We start from the raw sequence: 6,935 nt of genomic DNA, 5'->3' as shown, positions 1-6,935 counted from the left end.
CCAAAGGGAACAACCTTAGGTCGCTGATCCAACTAAAGAAACCGGGAAGGTTTCCAAGTTGAGATCAAGACAGTTCTACTGTCTTTCATACTACTCATGCATTTTATATTACTTTGCTAATCTCTGTTTTGCAAGATGTTTTGCTTAACACTGTTTTACAAGTTCTGTCCGATCGGTCGACCAAACGGGATGATCGGTCGACCGAATCAGGTCAACTTAAAGAAATTATCAATTCAGAACAGATCAGACCAGAGTCTGGTCAAAGCATGATCGGTCGACAGAACAGTAAGATCGGTCGACCAAACCTTAATGACTCAGCACTGCCAGTTCATCAACACCGATCAGCAGTAAAGGACAGAGCAGGGACGGACAGAGCAGGGACGGACAGAGCAGGGTATTCTTGTTACCATGGTTGCTCAGTCGTCGATCAGGATGAGGATTCGAGAGGCCCAGGCCGGAGATCAGCATTTACAGTTCATTAGCAGCCAGATAGCTTCCGGACAGCAGACCGAGTTTACACGAGATGCTGAGGGTAGTATTTATTTCCGAGGCAGATTATGTGTACCTCAGTCTCACCCGGTCATGGAGGAGTTACTTCAGGAGGCTCATCGTTCTAGATTTGCTATCCACCCAGGTGGGACTCGTATGTATCGCGATTTGAGACGTTCCTATTGGTGGAATGGCATGAAGAAAGACATCGCAGATTTTGTAGCTAGATGTCTTGTTTGTCAGCAGGTGAAGGCTGAGCACCAGAGACCTGCTGGATTACTTCAGAGGATCCCTATTCCCGAGTGGAAGTGGGAGCACATTACTATGGACTTCGTGGTTGGTTTGCCTAGGACTCGACGAGGTCATGATGCGATTTGGGTAATCGTTGACCGATTAACCAAATCCACACACTTTTTAGCGATCCGGAAGACTGATTCTCTGGATCGATTAGCTGAGTTATACTGTCGTGAGATTATTAGATTACATGGTGTTCCTTTGAGCATCATATCAGATAGAGACCCACGGTTCACGTCCCGATTCTGGCAGAGTCTGCAGCACACAGCTCCGTTTCAGTACGGCATTCCATCCGCAGACAGATGGGCAGTCAGAGCGGACTATTCAGACATTGGAGGACTTGCTGAGATCTTGTGTCATGGACTTCGGAGGCAGTTGGGAGGACCACCTGCCATTAGTGGAGTTCGCCTACAACAACAGCTATCATTCGGCTATCCAGATGGCACCGTTTGAGGCGTTGTATGGTAGGCCTTGTCGGACACCCATCCTCTGGGAAGAGGTTGGGGAGGCCCAGCTGATAGGACCTCAGAGAGCTCTGCAGGATGCAGAGTTAGTTCGCACTATTAGGCGGAGGATGTCTGAGGCTCAGGACCGTCAGAAGAGTTATGCTGATCAGAGACGGAGACCCCTGGAGTTCTCCATTGGTGATCATGTATTCCTTAGAGTTCACCCACGAAAGGGGTGAAGAGATTTGGTCTCCGAGGTAAGCTAGCTCCTCGATATATTGGACCATTCCAGATCTTGGAGAGGATTGGAGCAGTAGCTTACCGTCTGGCGCTACCACCATCTCTAGCTGGCATTCATGATGTATTCCATGTATCTACACTGAGGAGATACGTATCCGATCCGGCACATGTTCTGTCAGATATATCTGTTCCTATTCAGCCTGATGTTACTTACGAGGAGGTTCCGGTGCGGATTCTGGACCATAGAGAGCGTCAGCTGCGGAACAAGACTGTCCGACTGGTTAAAGTCGGATGGCAGTATCATTTTGACGAGGAGACTACATGGGAGCTGGAGGATACGATCCGAGCTCGATACCCTCATCTTTTTACTTGAGGTATGTGGGTTAGAGTTTCGTTCAGCATTTATACTGGTTGGTTATATTCTAGTGGTTGCTGTTGGTTATAGCGAAATTTGGGGACCAAATTTTTATTAGTAGGGGAGGATGTGAGATCTCGGAAAAAAAAAATTAAATAAATAAGGTTATTTGGGAAATAGCCTTATAGGATTTTTCCGGAATTTTTAGAAATTTTCTGGGAATTTTTCGGAGCTCGTACGGAGGGTTTTGAGGGGATCAATTTCGGGCGCGGATAAAGCCTGTTTGGGATACCCGATTAAATGAGGAAATGTTTCTAATTATAAATTCCTTTTTCCTTTTTCTTTTCTTATTTCCTCCCCCAACCCAACGCCGATATCCCGACCCGATCTCCTCATCCCCGACCATTCTTCCCCGATCACTTCTCCTCACCATCGATTCTCTCTCGCGGACGACTTGGCGCCGAGACCGGAGGAGCACCTTCGACGATTGTCGGTGTTGCCTGAGGAGGAAGTCACCGGAGCTCGACGGAATCCAAGTTGTATTCGACCGAGGGGTCGCTGCTTTGGTGATTTCTGTGGCCGAGTGTCGACGATCGATGGCTAGGGCACGGTGAGAGCTAGATCTTGCATCGTCTTCCATCGGTAGGCCTTCCCTCTCCTCCCTCACGCCGACTGCCGACGCCACTGGAATCGAGTCAGATTTGATCGTCGGCGTGAAGAGATAATTAGGGCTTTGAGGGTAAGTGACGATCCTTCCTCTTGTCTGTTCTTTGATTTGTGCCCTAGATCGAGTCTTCTTTCCCAATTCTTGCTCGTTTCCTCTCTAATTGTTGGCGATCGCAGGTCAGGTCTTGGATCCCTTCCTTGTTGTTGTTGATTGAGAGTCAGGGGAATCCCTGGTATGCTGGTTCACGGAGCGGAGTAGGTGATCCATCTGGAAATGATCAGTTGAGGTAACATGGGGAATTCTGTAGATTCAAGGATTTCGATGAATTCTTCGTTTTGGTGATATCTTTCGGTTCTGAACTAGGAGGGAGAGATCGGATCCAATTACTTGCTGTAATCCACAGATCAGTTCTTGGATGTTTCCTTCTTTGCTGTGATAGAGGTGTTCTGTAGGTTGGGAGGTTCCTTGTTCTTGATTAAAGGAAGCATTGGGCTGCTGTGGATCAATGATTTAGGTCACGGGATTGATTTCCAGTGAGGTTCTTACTTGATTCCAGCATCCAGTAGCTGAGATTGAGGTAAGAAACAGATAATTGATATATGATGTGTAGGTTTTGTTCTTTGTTTTAGATGATGGATCTTAGTGTGGATGAACTAGGGTTATGATCATGTTGAATTAGGTATTTTTTTTGGATTACTAGTTGTTGATTGTGATTAGATTTATTTACTTAGATTAAACTAATGGAATGATTAGGGTTAAGACAATTAACCCTAGTCAACTATTGGATTTAATCTAAGTTTAGATTTCTAATCTAATTGGTGATTAGAGGTTAGGTAACTAACCCTAATTGACCATTAGATTTAACTAGGTAAGGTGTTATTGTGTTGATTAGGGTTTTGCCCTAATTTAGTATTAGGGATTTTATTTAGCTATTCATTTGGATTTAGCTAAATAAAATATATATGTTGTTTGACACAGGATTCTGATTCGAGACAGGCGTCTCGACGTTGACTTCGGATTTGGGATTGTACCTTCTATTTGAGGCGGGTACCCTTTGACTTATCTTTTGATACTGTCTTATGATATGTATAGTTTATATATAGTTACTAGTGATAGGTGGTAGATTTATTTCTTCCCTGGTCTTAGCTAGTTGATACCTATCACATGCTTCATCTGTTAGTTGCTTTACTTCATGATTGGATATTTACCTCTTGCCATGTATATATATGTTCATAGAGATGCATATCTATAGTGCTCTACTCTACTGGATTAGTTGCTTTACATGTGTGATACATGCTCTTGGATTCATGATACTTACATCATTGTTATATGTGATGTCTTTGGGTTTATGCTGTTTATATCATGATTATATATATGCGTTTACCTTTTGGGCACACACATATATGGAGGAGGCTATGTTCGGTATGACAGTAGCATCGCACCATCCCGCATGATTGCGTCTTGGGCGATCGACGACCCATTATTGCTGAGCTCGTCGGTACTCGGGGCTGCACACAACGCGACCACTGCGTGGGTAGTGGCACAGCACCAGGGTGTGTATGGCTGCTCAGTAGTGCTCCGGGTCCGTGGGTAGTGTGATTGCAGCGTGGTAGCAGTGAGATCCCTCCCGTCATCGTGTACCGGGAGTTGCCTCACTATGTTTGAGGTAGGAGGATAGGTGTACTCGACAAAGATCCCGCCCACTCGGCCACCATCGTAGTGACGACAGAGCGGTGTCACACCTACCTACTCGGCCTCGCCATCACAGAGACTGACTAGCGTGGGTGACCGTGTCGTATACGGCATCATACACATATTGCATTTATTGTGATTGTTGCGTATTGGATGACGACGACTGGGTGATTGCGTACGATTGACGATCATCAGTGATACATGCTTATTCGATCCGACTATCTTTATCTGTATGTCCACGAACAATCGCCCAAGCCTCGCAGTGAGTACAGTTTACTTCAGTTATGCATTTCTTATTCTTCTTGCTATAGACTGTACTTTATGCCTGTTGCTGGTTATTACAGTTTATTTCAGCTATGCATATCTGTTATACTGTTAGGAAACTGTACCGTAGGTTGTATGGTTAGAGAACTGTACTATTGATCTTATAGTTAGGGGACTGTACCTTAGGATATTACTGGTAGTTATATATTGCTGTACATATCTATTGGATTACCTGCTGAGTTCTTTGAACTCACCCCGTTGTTACTATTTTTCAGGTTGAGGCCGTCGGGAGATATTCCAGTCGCTAGCCCCATTATCGCGAGGATTTTCGTTGTCGGATTATATTTTGCTTTTGCATCTTATATACTTGTATTGTGGGTTTGTATTGTGGACATTGAACATTCGGGTTTACTACTATTGTTTTCCGCTGCGGTTGTATTTCCGTTACTTCGTGGATTTGGTTTTCTTCGATGTAGTGGAGTAGGATGTTTACATATATCTTCGAGATTCTATATCGTCTTTCCTTTTTATACTGCGTGGATTGATTATATGTTGAGTTATGTGAATGTTGATATAAACTGCGTGGTGTGTTCTTATTGTATTGTATTGTTCCGGCCGTGTGTGGCCGAGGTATGGAGATATATGTATACTGAGCTTCATATTGTCCGCCGTACAGGGGAGATGCTGCCGAAATTTCTTCGGACAGGGACTACCTGGGGCGTGACAATAAGAGCCCTTGGTAGGAGGGTGTTGAAATATCTTACCCCTCCAAGAGCGAGATTTTGATGAATTTAATGAGGTGGTCGAGTTATTTGTTGGTGCAAGTTGCACCAGAATCAAACCTAAGTTTTGATGTTGTCAAAGGTTCAAGTTAAGTCTTATTATGATCTAACAAGTTGACTAAGTATGCAGGATATTTACTCAACCATGAAAGACCTAGTTGGAGGCTAGGCAGGAGAAATCTTAGCAGATCATGGAACTCAGGTACAAGTCCAAGTAGGTCGAGGGGACCAGAAGCTTGGCAATGTGATCGAGAGGTCTGGAGGACCGAAGATCAAGAGAAAAGTCCTGGGGAGCCGGTCAAGGCTAAGTGAAAAGTCCAAACTAGATCTGAAGGATCTAAGTTTGGCAGGTAGGTTGAGGTAAAAAATTGGAGGAGCGACAGTGAGGTCGGGTTCCCAAAGGGAACAACCTTAGGTCGCTGATCCAACTAAAGAAACCGGGAAGGTTTCCAAGTTGAGATCAAGACAGTTCTACTGTCTTTCATACTACTCATGCATTTTATATTACTTTGCTAATCTCTGTTTTGCAAGATGTTTTGCTTAACACTGTTTTACAAGTTCTGTCCGATCGGTCGACCAAACGGGATGATCGGTCGACCGAATCAGGTCAACTTAAAGAAATTATCAATTCAGAACAGATCAGACCAGAGTCTGGTCAAAGCATGATCGGTCGACAGAACAGTAAGATCGGTCGACCAAACCTTAATGACTCAGCACTGCCAGTTCATCAACACCGATCAGCAGTAAAGGAAAAGAAGCAGATCGGTCGACCGAACCCAGGGATCGGTCGACCGATCTAATCAATATTAAAGCCTCATTAAAGAAAGATCTCGGCAGATTTCGACGAACAGGGAAAGAGCTTGTTCGGTCGACCGAAAAGATGGATCGATCGACCGAACCATTAAAGACCAATTAATGCAGATATTGAGCCAGCGTCAGACTCCAGCCAGGAAGGAAGGGAGCGTGTTCAGTCGACCGAATAGGAGGATCGGTCGACCGAACGTCCAGTATACCTATAAAAGGAGGCTCGAAGTCTGAGGCGAAGAGAGAACTTCTGATTGACTCAAGTGCTCTTCTACAAGCTGCTCGTGCTACAAATCTTCATCAACTCTGCAAGCCACTTTGTCTGATAGTGCCGACCGAGCTTCGACTTACAACTACTATTGTCGGTATATCTTATTCTGTACTACACTTAATTTCATGTAAGATAGTAGGAGTGTTACTATCTTACATCTTTGTATCTGTACGATCCACTTCTTTTCGAGGATTTCAGAAAGAAGGGCTATAGTGTTTTGTCCATCGGAGCGGTCAAGGATCGCGGGCCTTCGAGTAGGAGTCGAGCTAGACTCTGAACGAAGTAAACAACTTTGTCCCTTTTCTTATTTTCCGCTACACAATTCTGATTGAAAAGAAAAAGATAAGTTTTAAAGAAAGCGATATTCACCCCCCCTCTATCGCTCGCATCCGATCTATCACTAATGACCTTAAACAAGCGCTTCTTGGAAGGCAACTCAAGTTCAATTTTGCTTTCATTTTTTTAGTTTCTTTTTAGTTTCATTTTTTTTATAATAAAAATGTATCCTCTACTTAATTTTTGTTGTCAATTTTCTTTTATAGGACTCAAAGATTAGGGGGAGTGTAATTACATGATGGAGAAGTTAATGACATGGGCACGCATCATTTGGTAACTTCTCTTACTTTTAATC

The 6,935-nt window shown here is 44.1% G+C and overlaps 1 long non-coding RNA gene across 1 annotated transcript; it reads left to right on the top strand.

Moving 5' to 3' along the window:
• Nucleotides 1–2,188: 2,188 nt before the first annotated feature.
• Nucleotides 2,189–3,535, top strand: LOC122000174. The gene is made up of 4 exons (XR_006117001.1): nt 2,189–2,563; nt 2,668–2,777; nt 2,855–3,068; nt 3,470–3,535. It is a non-coding gene; the product is annotated as an uncharacterized LOC122000174 (long non-coding RNA).
• The last annotated feature ends 3,400 nt before the right edge of the window (nt 3,536–6,935 follow it).

The sequence above is a fragment of the Zingiber officinale genome, chromosome 7A (assembly GCF_018446385.1).
Source record: "Zingiber officinale cultivar Zhangliang chromosome 7A, Zo_v1.1, whole genome shotgun sequence".
In the NCBI taxonomy this organism is placed as follows: Eukaryota; Viridiplantae; Streptophyta; class Magnoliopsida; order Zingiberales; family Zingiberaceae; genus Zingiber; species Zingiber officinale.
The sequence above is the reverse complement of the archived record's forward strand: the minus strand, read 5'-3'. Positions and strand labels throughout refer to the sequence as shown.